Below are 14,292 nucleotides of genomic sequence, written 5' to 3' on the forward strand. Positions count from 1 at the left end.
AACGGTGTGTCACCACGTGTTTAAAAATTGAACTTTAATACTACAGCATCATACGTAACTTGAAGGGATGCAAACATGACGAGAATGTACAGATAATAAATTGCTTTCTTAAACAAATTCACAGCATTCCCAAAGACGACGCATCTTTATTTATATGTCCAGAAATTATTGAGCAAGAGCCAGATGATCTATTTGTTGGCTAACCAACTACTGGTGCCTTTGCGCAGCACTTTTCCCCCTGCAGCAGCGCCATTCGAAACAGTCAGCACTCGCGTCTGTATTTCTCCCTGGAGCCACCGGTAAAGGCTGTAATCCGTTATATTCGAACGCAAGCGAATATTCGACGACTCTAACAGGGAACTCTTGAACAGAATATGACAAAAACAGGCTTTGCTACACGATTGGTATTTGGCGTATCAAATAAGTCGACTTCTGTTAATACGACCCAGACGAGACCAACAAAACTGGTCAAGTTATCCGGCGGGTCCTATTGATGAAGAGGCAGAAAAAATTCGCGAACACACCTTTATATTATTCAGAAGTATTGGCTTCACTCTAACACGTCCCCGAATGGAATGCGCATCCACTTTTAAGGTTCGCCAAAATGAAACTAACGTAGAGATGACATCAGAGCTCCTTAACAAGGCGGAAATAGTAAAAAACTAAGGTAGCATTCACGTTAGTGCTTTCAAACAAAGCGGAATTTGAACACGCAATTAAATTTGAAGCTGGAAAAACTTGGAATGCCGCCGATTCTGGTAATAATAAAAATACGAAACCAGTGAACTTTACCTTCACAAAATGAAAATTTATTTACCTGAGGCCCATTGTAATCACTCACCGAGAGCACTATATTGGCATCTACGAAGAACCATAATACGTTCTCCGTACGGTCGATATCGCTTTGATATTCGGAATTTATCAAACGATTTCGCAACAATCGCAAACGGGATGGTGGCTCACGCCTAAAGTAATCGCTTCGGTAGTTCTGCCTTTGTCTCATACAATTCTCTGCAACGCCAATAACACTTGATGCGACATATTGCCGCCCGCTTAACATATCAAGTAACTTATCGTTCGAAGTATGTACTTTCGTAATCAGACGGTACATAATGCAATACGAGAACTGGTTCTGCCGCCCTACACGGTAATCTTGCAATGGTAATGACGGTTTTGGTTTTTGTTTCGTATTGGATTGCACTGCACAGGCAATATATGGACGAATATTATTTCTCAGAAAAATAAAACAAGAATAGAAACGGCAGTTAGAATAGAGTAAATACAGTGATAATTCATTGGGAGCTACCGTTTTCGTTTTAATTTCTTCCTGGCGCAGGTAAAAAATAGGCGTTTTTGATGGGAGATGACGTGTTGAACGCATTCACTATACCCCAAGCGCCGCTGAGAGAGATAGTGCCGCTATTTACTCGTAGTTACCACTGGGGTCACAATCAGGGTCAGACGCGTGAGCGCTGAACAGCCGAGTTGGAATTATGTAATGAAGGTCAATTTTAGGATAGAAATAACGAAAGCTTAGGAAATGCAAGGGCTCCGGCCTGGACTTACGGCCGAGATTGAACTATCCGAAAATTTAGTTAACCGGGGAGAAATTAGTGGAAATGTACTGGCGCCCTCTAAATTAAGGCCGTTTCATTAAACCTTTATTCCAATCTCATGATGCAAAACTTACGTGACCACAGACGCCAGCGTCGGCAGGGACCCTCATGGTACTCATGGTTTTTGTAACGTTGCCTGACAGAGCGGTGTATGAGCATGCCCCGACAATTTTCGGCTAGTGGCTGCGATAGAATGAAAATAGATTGGAGTAGCCTTGCGTTTAGTGCCCTGTATTGGTACATCTCAAATGTCGAATGACGCAGCACCAGAAATAAGATAATCGATTATAGTTGCATGCAAAGAGGAAAAGTTGCTGTCGAAAGGTGCTTTCCAGCAACATGCCACAACTGCGTGCAAGCATTACTGATGCCTCAGGCGGAAGAATCAGTAAATTGGCTTGATACGCGCGAAAGATGGGCGCGCTTGTATACCGAATACGCAGGACTAATAGAAGGCAAAATGATACTGGTAGTAGTCAATTCACGTACAAAGTGAATTGAGGCGGTTCCTGTGTCGCAGGTTATCACAGCACCATTATACCCTCACGACAATATTTAGCCATTTTGGCATACCGCGCACGGTCGTGTCGGACAACGGGACGTCATTCACAGCATGGGAGTTCGAGCAGTATATGCAGCGAAATGGAATCGCGCATATTCCGACATGACCCTATCACCCCCGGAGTAATGGCCTAGCCGAGCGAGCCGTGCGCACAATAAAAGAAGGCTTGAAGAAGATAGGAGGTGTTTGCCTCATAACGTCGTTGGCCCAGGTGTTGAGCAATTATCAAAACGTACCGCACCAAGCGGGCCCTTCTCCTTCAGCGAAGCCATTAGGTTACCGGTTGCGCATAAGACTGGACATGTCTTTTCCTGCCAGAGGCTACCCTGCGAAAGCTGCGAATGGCTCGTGCTGGAATTATGCAACGGGAGACTACGGGTACGTGCGAAAATACGGCGCAGGCGATAAGTGGTCCTCGGGCACTGTCGAAGCCACTTGCGGCGCTCGCCTCCTGGATGGTACGAGCTTGGATCAAGTTCGTAAGCGGAGCATAGATGAGACCCCACCAGGCGTCGACCTGCCGAGGCTTCCTACAACAGGTTCCCCGTTATTAAAGGAACCAAGGGCGGCTGAAATATCTGAGAGAATACCTGAAGCGCAACCAGAGGAGCTGCGTCGCTTCGCACGATCAAAGAAACCGGTTGTGCGTTTTGGTTACTAAAGGTGAAGAAATGTGGTAACCCATGAACTGTATCAGCAAGCTAGTTCCTCTAGTGGGCATCTGCGCACTCTTTCTATCACACGTTTCCTCTCCCCTTGCTTTTCTCTTGTATTACCAAGCGTGAATAAACCCGGCATTCTTAGGCTGGTACAATTGCCTCGTTTACTACTACAGGGGCCTTGCCTCTGACTGTCAACCTTCGTAACAACACTGTACCAGTGCTTCATAAATATTTTCGCGGGCGTTGGTCCCGACAAAAGGAGCATCTCCTTTGTAATCTACGTCAACCACTTGGTTATCTTGGCGAAATATTTAATGAAGCTCTTGAAGTGACCTGCGAGTCCCAGGAAGAGCCTCAGGGAGTGAATTTTGTGGGCCTTTGTGAGCTCCGTGATAATTTGCATGGACTCCTGTTTAATGCTCTCGGTAGCTCCGTTCAACACTCTTCCAAGGAAAACCACCTTGGACTTTAAGAACTCACTTTTCTTCTATCTCGGGATCCGCGTCACTGAGCGCTTGTCAAGCTTTCGCGAGGTGTTCGGAGTGTTCCTCTTTTGAACATGATTACACTAGGATACTGTCAACGTAAACTTTGAGAAGGGTTCCAAGTGTGAGTCGATTTTATTGATAGACACCTAACGGTGTGACGAATGCTGAGAAGTTCGTCTCTTCTTGCAAAGACACTTGTCAAAAGCCTTGTCGGAGGTTGGGACGAGAAAAACTTAGCAGCCGACCGTCTCATTAGTGATTTCGTCTATATGTGCCATAGCGAACCAGAAGAGGTCGATCTGTTTCTTTATATGCCTGTATCGGTGCACATCCATCCTTTTGAGGGCCCATCATGATTAGAGAAGCAAAAGATGTGGAGGCGCATATGACACCTGCGTCAAGAATTTTCTGCAGCTCTTCTTTCAGACAAAGCTCCTTGTCTCTCGACATGTTGTAGGCCTTCCTCTCCAGTACTGTCGTATCTCATACCTCGAATGGGACTTGAAACTTTGACGGTGCTTTTGGGTAGCCTCGGACACAAAGTAGTTCTGGTTGAATCCGAGTTACGTCTTCTGCTGCAGTGGGCTTGCGAGGGTTACATCTAGGATGGTGAAGGAAGGCTGCCGGCAATCGTTTTGCGTTCGAATGGACAATCCCAGCTGAGGTTTAAACAGAACTCTTGCATTACCGGACGGCTCAAGAGCATTTGGTACTACACACCGCTAAGAGCCGGGGTTTTACGTGGGTGCTCTTACCCTGACACGTAATGAGCATATTCGGCCATTCACTGTGCACGTGTTTCCATCGAGCCCGTAGATGATGACAGAATAATCATTGGTGGTGTTTAGCTCTGGAATTTCGTCCTTCTTGACCACAGTGATTGACGCTTAGCTGGCGACGAGTGCTTCCATCTTCTTTCCATTTACTTGTGCGGAAAAATATCATTTCACGAACAATGAGGAAAATTGTTTCATGTAGGGGTGGCAAGAGGTCATCAGGCATCTTTCTAAATATTTTCTTTTTCTTCTGTTTAGAAAAGTATACCACAAATGAACTAGGTTTGCTGCCTGCCTTCCAACAACTGTCGTCTCGCAACGGCGGTACTAGAGATATTTCATTGACATTAACTTCTGCTGGCCCGTGTTGCCATTTCTGAACAAATTATTCTACATAATTGGCAGTAGGTAATCTTTTTTATGTGATGCCCCAAGTTGAACTTGATACTGTATCCGCTTGGGAAGCCCCAGTATAAAGAGGAGCACGAGCAATAAGTCTCACAGGGCAGAATGAGCTGTATGCAATAGACTCCACGTTTGAAAAAAAAAATATTCATGCACAGCGCCGGCAGCGTACTTGCAAGCTATTGCCCTGTCCCAACTTTGGAGCATGTTCACAGAAAATGAGATGAAAAAGTTTTTCTCCAGCCCACGCAAGGATGTCTTGCCTTTTCTGTGACTCGGTTCTCATACCAAGTTTTTGCGGGGCTTCCGAGGTAGAACCAGATGTTCATAACCTTATCAATATAATCCTACCAACGATTACGGTCACAGGCTTGGTCATAAAAATAAAACCAGGCCTGAGCACTCTCTGTCAATGACTCTTCGAAGATATTCGGGTTCACAAATGCCATTAGCGTCCTCAGAGACCGTTGGAAATCCATTTGTACTATGAGTTCCACCAGCTGGCGTCGCCACTGGCAGTTTTCTTCTTGCACATGTATCCCATTTCGTGAACAGCTTTTGTTCTGGAAACACCTGTGTCTTGTTCACAGGAAATTCCTTCTGCCTTCGTGAGCCCATTTCGCTGTACTTTCGCGTCGCGGTACTTCTTAAAAATATGCGCCATTGTTCTTTCATGCTGATGGTCGCTGTTATTTATTTTGACAGTACCCATCGCAGCTGGGTCGCCTAAAGGCATGTTTGCACGTCTTAGAAAAAACAGCCAAAGTTCCCGTTAACAGACTGACTTGCCACTATAGACACAGTATACACCGCTCATCAGCTTGACACCCACCACATGCGCGTCGTTGACACACTTGTCCCTGCGAAATCGGCGATGTCCACAGAACAATGGTGTCACAATGGTGATGATGTCCATCAGGCGATTAACAGAGAATCCTGTAGTAGGCTGCGCTGAATTTCTGACACCATGAATAATAGTCATACGGTCACCATTATGATGATTATGATGATGATGATCATGTTCTTAAAATTTGGCTCGTACCTACCTTGGGGGATTGGCGAAGAACTGGGCACCTGAGCTTTACATAATATTTGAAGAATATACAAGTGCAATTAAGAAATCAGAATAAATTCTTAAATTTTCCTAACTTGTTCAATTTATAACAGTAATGCTGTCATTTAACACTCGGATATCATTAGGAGAATTGTAAATGTATGAATTTAAAATGCTAGTCATTTTGTTGACTGAATGAAACCTCAAACGGCATCAGAGACGTCTTTGTGGCTAAAACCCAGTACTGAGGCACCGAAAGCTAGTACAATTGCTGACGTGAAGTTTACCTTGTATTTTGTAAGGGGAATTTGCAGAAGTCTTTTTCTTATTATCTTATACCAGCGACCTATTTAAAAGTAGTGTTCTATAGTTTCTATTTCTAGGTAAAATTGACAAAGGGGGATATTGCCAGATCAGACGTGTGTAACTGTACATAGGTTATATGGGGGTACACGGCAGCGTAAGCTTATGATCGTTACTTCCGTTTGTCTTGATCGACACCACTGCGTTTTCCACAGTAATTTTAGAGGCTGAAGTTCCGTCCATCATGTTATTGTTTCAATGATATCTCTACAAAATCAATATTTTCGCTATCTAATCGCTGTTATGTGCACCAATACCGGAAGAATCGATATTGGCGGCTAATTCAAGTTTGCGCGCTCGAATGAATAGGCCATTTAATTTAAACGCAATCAACAGTGACCTCGTGCGCATATAGTTTTGCTACATTCATCTGTGGAGGAACAAATGTTATGAACGTCTTTATGGTTGCTCGCCATTACGGTTCTTACTGCTTCCTCCTTGACTTCTGAAATCCATTATCTTGCATATTACTCTGTCTCATTCACCTTACACTGGATTTCCAAGCCAATTTGAAGAAAGAGCACTCAAGGCATATTTTTACTGATAGTAACGTAACCTTGTGAAAACGATGAAGCGCTTCTGCAATAGTCGAAAATTTATCACTGAGCATTTCCGGAGCGTTCGTAGGGTCGTCTGTACGAGCAGATATGTAGAAACATGCACTGGCTTTACCCACCGGTAATAAGAACCACAAGTGCCACAAGAATACATTGCAAGAAACGAGTGATAACTACTTATAAGTCTAGCGGTAAACAGTGAGCTGCAGATAGGCGCCATTCGTCACATGAGCAGTTAATTTTTAACTGCTTCTATTATTACTGCCAGTCAGGCGATTTGCAATTTGCTTATTGCATTCTTACACAGCCTAACAGCGCGAAACATGGTTAACGAAGACGATCAAGAAGAGGAATAAAAATTTAGGCCACTAAAGACGTCTAAAGAAGGCTTATACATGGCTTTATCAGCGAGTAAACTTACCGAACGGAAGGATATTGCTGGGACACGTGTTAAATGTGACTTCTCGACTTCTTCTCAGCTGGCTGTTCTGACAAGCAAGGAACTCGCACAGCACATGCCTTCCGAGCCTCAAACGTGGAGAGAAAGAGACACTTTTGCGCTTCTGCTTAGAACGCCAAGCTAAAAATAGGCTGTCCGACGTATAACTTAGTGTTATAGAGCACTCCTCGTATTGTCGCTAAAGCGAGGTTATAAAGCGCAACTGCATCTGGCTTGTGTCCACCTATGTAGATGCCGTAAGATCTTAGAAAGTCTTAGGCAAAATGCGCTTACTGTATATCAGAACGAATAAATGGGCTAGTTATTCATTCGTGATCCATTAGCAAAGCTCCTCGTCCTGTCCATTCTCTTTGTTCGCGTCTTCGTGCGCTTTTACAGTTTCAAGATTCTTTGTCCAACATGTAATAATGTGGGCTGTTAGTAGTCATGAGCAGCTTAAAGGACGTACACTGTAGCTTGCGAGGCAGCATTAAACCATCGTTAACTTCGGACTGTTCTTGTAGGTGTTAAACGCGTATCGACGAGAAGAGATTATATCACTCCAGCCCTTAGTTTGTTACCAACGATCGCATCACCTAACAAGCGGCACTTGCTTCAATTCCTCGCACTCTTTTACAGTAGTTAGTGTGCCGGAAAGTCCAGTGGCTTTATAAAATTTCAGAGTACCGCCTAACAGCATCAGGTATCTCAGGCGCAGACATGAGTGTTATGTGCTGCATCGCTTAACGTGCAGTTTTACTGCAAAGCTGCTTATGGGATTAGAATTGCAGGAACACATGAACAGATGTCCTATAATGCATTATAGGACGGCTTTGGAGGTTCTCTGAAAAAAAAAAGAAGAGTACACTATTCAGATAGTTCATGATCAGAGTAGATGAGGGGCACAATATTGGTGATGGGCCGGAAACTTTTGAAGCATATGGGTTAGTGAGAAGATAATAGAAAATTGCTAAACATTGTTTACTTCCCGTGTAAAGGGTTATGATTGGTGCTGCACGAAACAAAACGGAAGTGGAAGAAAAAGACTAGGACAAGCGTTTAGAGGTGTTAGCTGCAGCGCTTTCAAGGTTTTCCTACTTTCATGGTCGAAAAAACGCACGAAATAATTTTCTACGTTATACATTTTAATTTTAGGCGGGATTTGGATGCTGCCATATCCATCAGTACAGTGACATCTTTGTTTTATCCGGACACTGGAAGCCTGCACGTAAGCAGTGGCATAGCGAGAAATTTCGGGGGGAGAGGTGGGGGGTAGGAGGGCTCACGTTGTAGCTCGGCCTCTTCCTCGCAAAATTTGTCAAGGGATCAAATACATGAAGAATAAATGCATTGCCATTGTCAAGGATGCTGCAATGGAATTTTGAATGCTACGCACTGCCAAGACAAGTAAAATATGTGTCGGTTCATAAAAAAATACACTCGTATGTCCAAAAAATTGTGCCCGAAATCACTGATATCAATGCTTCCATGTTTTTTTTTTGCCTATTTAATAAGTAAAGAAAATATCACACGAACTTTACAAGTATATATCAGTTCTAAACCAGCAAAGCAGTGAATGCCACTGATACGAAAAATATAAAGGGCGTGAAATGAACAAGTTGAAGACAAATATTTTAAAGAAACTTTCAAGAAAGGGGGTTAACCGAGGGACCGGATTTTTATAAGTAATATCTTAAGAAGCCAACAAAGAATGACACCAAGCACAACATAGGAGAAATTACGTGTGCCTATTAAATGAAATAAAGAAACGATAAATTAATGGAAAATGAAAGTGGACGAAAAAACAACTTGCCGCAGGTGGGGAACGATCCCAACCCTCGCATTTCGCGTGTGGTGTTCTACCAACTGAGCTACCATGGCGTCCTTTCCCCATCCACTTTCTTGGGTACCTATGTTTCCTAGTAGAACCCTGGGAGTGTTAGCCAACGCCACCACTCGCACCCACTTTCATTTTCGATTAAGTAATTTCCAAAGTAATTTCCCCTATGTTGTCCTTGGTGTCAGTGTTGGCTTCTTGTGATATGTTTAAAGGAACGTTCTCATGCAAGAACCTTATTTACATTTTTGAATACATATGCAACGGCCAGGAAAAAGATTTCAGTGACGCTCTCCTTTGTCCCAATGTATTGCTCAGGAGCAGCTGTCACCGGTCGTGTATTGCGAGTAATTTCACCGAAATTACAGTCACAACAGAGAGCACATATAAAAAGCACGAGTTCTGCAAAATATGCGAGTTCGCGTCAAATGAAATTGAGCCAATGCGAATATATGAAAAATGGCGTACTTTATTTAAAAGCAGCCTACATCAGCATTTAGACATTTGTCCCGCTGACTAACGAGTCGGGTGATTCCCGTCTTACATAGCTCCTGGGTTGCTGCTTCAAAAAGTCTGTAACTGACTCTTTCACGTCATCGAGCGGCACAAGTCTGGTTTCCTTGATCTGTTGCTTCAATTGCCCCAAGATATGGAAGTTGCAAGGTGACTCGTCTAGGCTTTATGACAGATGTTGCAGCGTTTCCCACTTAAACATTGCCAGTTTCGTGTTAACGACATCAACGACGTGGGGCGAGCATTGTCGTTGAACAAAAGAACCCCATTCGTCGATTTTACACGTCGTTTGTTATTGATTGCGGCATGCAGCCGATCCGGCGTTTCGCAATATCGGAAACGATTAATATTCTCTCCAGGTTCAGCAAATTTGATCAGTAATGGCCCCTAGCGATCGAAAAGAAAAAGTCAACAACAACTTTCTCGCGAAAATGACGGCCTTTGCTTTCTTTGGGATGATGAATTCGAATGTTTCCACTGTAAGTAAGCATTGCCGTCGTGTTTCAGGCTCGTAATAGTGGCACCATGATTCGTCCACGGTGACAACTGCAGACAAGAAGTCGTCACCCTCGTTGTGATACCGAATCAGATGAGTCAAGGCATCGCCGAGCCTCTCCGTCATCTGGCGATTGTTCAAAATCTTGGGCATGGATCGCGCACACAGGAGCCGATAACCAAGATGTTCGTGAATTGTGGTGTGAACCGAAGCGTGACTGATGTTCACACGCTCTGCCAATTCATCGATGCGTATCTTCCGTCCTTGTCTAATCAGCTCATCAACCTTTGCAATTGTGTTGGGGGTGATTGCATGGCGCCTTTGATCCGGTCTTGGATCTTCTTTGCAGCTTTCATGTCTTTCTTTGAACCGTTTGCTCGAACGCTTCACAGTGATCAACGAAATGAAATATACAACGTACACAGCAGCCCATACGGCGACTAATTTCTTTTTGGGAAACACCTTCAGTTGTCAAAAACTTCGCGACACCACGCTGTTCAACTTTTGGAGCGTCCATTATGTCCTGCAACCATGTTCAGCCCAGTGTATAAGAACAATAAAAAACACTCATCCTCACACCTGCATGTGACTTTTGAAAATGAGAGATGCTAGTGTGCTACGCGCGTGCCTCGCACATAATGAAGCGAACCATTATTGCGCGGGGTGGGCTGGCTAACTTTCATTTGACTCACCCTCGTACATTAGAAATGCGAAGATACAATGGAATTTAGAAATGCCAAGATACAGTTTGACAAAGGGCAAAAGAATGTCACTGGAAACAAAGTTCTGTGCACATATTGGGGGCGAGGACGTACGGAGTCGTCATTTGTCGGAGGCACCTCCCTTGCGTAGTATGAGGGATCACGCGGTGCGCACCCCACAGGTTTCGCTTAAGGCGGTCAATAAAAACACCATGCCGCAGCCCTCTTGGACATTTATGTAGGTAATGTGAAACCGAGGGAAGTTTTTGACTGCCGATATAATAATCTTTGTCCAACCTAAAAAGCACAGAATAGTTTACAGACCGTATCTCATTACCGAATACATACAGTGGACGCCATTGCGTGCGGTTGCCGCGATGGAGTCTCCCGAACCAGTTTGTTGCGTGAAACGTAGGCAAACGCCGAGAGTAAACTATGTGAATTATTTTCTTATAGTGGGCTGTCTGTATAACCAACTGGAGCATAACAGAATGAAGCCTAAATGCAGCGATCGCACGGGTTCTCATTGACCGACTGCGCCTCTGCATGCATGTCAACGCACAATGTTTTGCTTTCACTGTGAGCGCGTTTTCGCACCTTGCCGTGAGCTTTAGGCCGCAAAATATGAGCATTTGACAGCACACTAGCAACCATTGCTGCGTGGACGCTATCACAACTGTACAAAAATAATTTCGTGATAAAGACCTCTAAGCCTACGGCGAATGTGATGTGCCGTCGCGACGATTCAATATCTTTTTGTCTGCTAAATTTTTGGACATTTCAATATTATTTCTCAAGTTGCGTCGCAATTTATGTTTATCGGTCTTCTCAGCGTGCGATTTCTCTCTCCTTCTTTTTCGTAATCCAGTTCATTAATGCATAACACAAACATGACCATATTCCATGCCTTTATTTAATGTGCGTCTTACCGCTCCTTTTCTGTTCCAGTGAACTTGCAAGTATCTAGCATCAACAAGTTCATAGATCAAACCGTCATGACATTAGCCGGGCAGCGGGTGTGGGCGAGCGTCTCAGTGCGCGTTTTCTGCTACTCAGCGAACTTCGCAGTCCCGGCACCGTAGCAGAAATCTTCCTTGCGTCTACGCTTGTTGCGTACTCGAGCTGTAGCCGATGGCTGTCTGCCGGTTCTAAGTTTGGCGAGCCAATCTTCACGCAGTTCCTTCTCCTGCGGCTACGTGTGAATAAGGCTGACACCGGGCTCCGTTGCGTACGTCCGGAACTGCGGCATTGAGCAGTAGCCTACCATGCTGCACGCCTCCAAAGGCAGCCACTACCTAATATAGTACATTCAAATGTTCTGAAGCAGACACCCAAGGCGGTAAAATCTCACCACTTAATTAGAACCGCGTCGCAGCTGGGACTTTAAACTTTCGCTTTCAGCTCCCTTCGGCGCTTCCGAAGCAGCCGACGCGGCAGCTGTGTGCACGTGGTTCCTCATGACACGTCACACCGACGGTGGCACCAGCTTTTCCAGTGGTGGAGCTCGTCCCCAATGCACAGAACCTGGCAACAAGATATTTAAATATATGTATGAGTCTCCAATAAATCTACACATCTAAGAAAATTCATTCTTTGTAATGCATCAAACAAGGCAAGTAAACATAGTGGGCAATCACAGATTCACAGATTACAGAATCCTAGAGACCGCCCCCCCCCTTTTATGTAGCGCATACTGAGCAACAGAAAGCTGTGTTGCTCTACAATTTTGTCATTGACACTTCTAAATAGTTTATATTATTTTACGATTGAATAAGCAATGAAGACTAACTACATAATTAGGCGCAATGCGAAAAAATTGCCTGAGTATCCTCATGTGACGGCAAACGACATTACCTTGGTTCTGTCGAGCTACGTAGCATTTACATATCTTTTAAAGTTTGGCTAAAGTTATGTGGGACACCCTATATACGTTACTTATACCCTTAATTTCGGAATTGTGAGATGCGAAGAATATTTTAGGGTTGAACAATATACAGCGTTATATTAAATTACACTATAGATTTGGCTCGCCAAACCTGCCCTCCGCCCAGCGACAAGCTGGACAGGGCGCCGGCGGTGGCCCTCGGACAAGTGCAGACGCTCGCGTATCCTAACCCGGCACAATGCCACAGGCTCTACCCCGACACATACCCAACAAATATATGCAAGGTCTGCCACACTGATATAGCCACTTCAACTCACGTGCTCTGGGACTGTAACAAAAACCCGCACGGTGCTAACTCCAGAACCCTTCCGCCCGCTGTGGGCCGTTGCCTTGCGCAGCCCCAGCCTCGGTGATCAACTCTGGGCCGTCCAGCAGGCCCGCTAGGCGGTGGCGAGGCAACATCTCGACGTCCCCACGTGGGAGACCTAAGGCCCCGTCGGCGAAAGCTCTGCAGGACTCTAAATAAAGTTGTTACCAACCAACCAGCAGATTTGGCCACCTTTTCAAAGAGCACGAATCATTTTGGCTCGAGCTACAATTAGTCCTTGAGGTCTAAATGCCTAACATGTCAAGGACGCTGAGAGGAGGGCTACCGGATGTCGGCTGACAAATTAAAACAGCGCTCTTTAGCGATGGCCACTTCGTACGTTGATGCCAAAGAATTGGCTTTGAACAATTTTTCATGTTTTAACGAGTTCTATGTCGAAGGTCTTCTCTAGCTCCAGTAACAATGAGGTGCTGCACTTCATACAGGACCCCGATTCGAGAGTCGTGGCACTGAGTAACCACAGCCTTGTGAGAAGGCTGTTCGTACGTTACAACGTACCCATTGTATGAAGGACGCACATCAAGCGAGTTTTTTTTTATCGCTGGAGATGTCTTCACAAGGAAAGGAGGGTGTTGCGAAGCGGTTCGGGGAGCAGGCCTATAATTGTGAGAGTCACACACACCTCCGAGGCCAGCAAGGCAGGAATGGAGCGATCACAGAACACAAACATGTATTTAAACATAAAACATGCAAGTACATGGGCATGGGGGTGAGTGAGGCCAAACGTCACTACGAAGCGTTCAGTCCGACTACCATAGCACACTCATAGCTTTGGTGGTGTCTCATGAAGTTGGTGCAGTGCGCCGCACAATCAGCTTCACCAGCGGAGACGGCAGACGAGCTCTTGATGAACGCCACCGGGAACTCGCCCGAGAAAGGGCTTGTCATCGACATGCTGACCTCGCCGTGAGGCCACGGATATCGAGCTTCGTTTGCAGCCCTATTCACACTAGTGGAAGGGCGGTCAATTATTTTTTACTGTATTTGTGCAGTATTAGACAAATAGAGAGTAAAGCTACAATTACCTATTGCAGTTTAGTAACAAAACAGCCACTTCAATGGTGAAGCAACTGGGAACCGTAATGAATTACAATTTGGAAAGTAATTGTATTCGGCTGCTTTTTTCTCTACCATGTCATCATCATCAACTTATTTTTTGTCCTATGCAGGACGAAGGTCTCTCCAAGCGATCTCCAATTACGAGTGTCTTGCGTTAGCTGATTCGAACTGGTGCCTGGAAATTTCCTAATTCAATCACCCCATTTAACGTTGTGCCCTCCCTTCGCACCCATTCTGGAACATTAATGGTCCGTCGGTTATCTGACTTACTTATTGCTTGGCACCGCAGCTCTAATTTTGTCTCCTCTTGAACACTAGAATTTCAGCTATTCCTGTTGGCTCTGATCCACATCATGCGCTTCCTTGCTCTTAACGTTAGGCATGACATTTTTGTTCCGTAGCACTTTACGCGGTAATTAACTTGTTCTCGAGTTTATTTGTTGGCCTCAAGTTTCTGCCTTATAAGTTAGTACCAGTACAATGCAATGATT

At 44.8% G+C, this 14,292-nt stretch overlaps 1 long non-coding RNA gene across 1 annotated transcript in view; it reads right to left on the bottom strand.

Annotated features, from left to right (window-relative positions):
* Positions 1 to 7,078, bottom strand: part of LOC129386444 (uncharacterized) — a 46,891-nt gene extending 39,813 nt beyond the window's left edge. Inside the window, exon 1 of the long non-coding RNA XR_008613824.2 lies at positions 6,905 to 7,078. This is a non-coding gene — a long non-coding RNA (uncharacterized lncRNA). The remainder of the gene's footprint in view (positions 1 to 6,904) is intronic.
* Between the last annotated feature and the right edge of the window lie 7,214 nt (positions 7,079 to 14,292).

The sequence above is a fragment of the Dermacentor andersoni genome, chromosome 4 (genome assembly GCF_023375885.2).
Source record: "Dermacentor andersoni chromosome 4, qqDerAnde1_hic_scaffold, whole genome shotgun sequence".
In the NCBI taxonomy this organism is placed as follows: Eukaryota; Metazoa; Arthropoda; class Arachnida; order Ixodida; family Ixodidae; genus Dermacentor; species Dermacentor andersoni.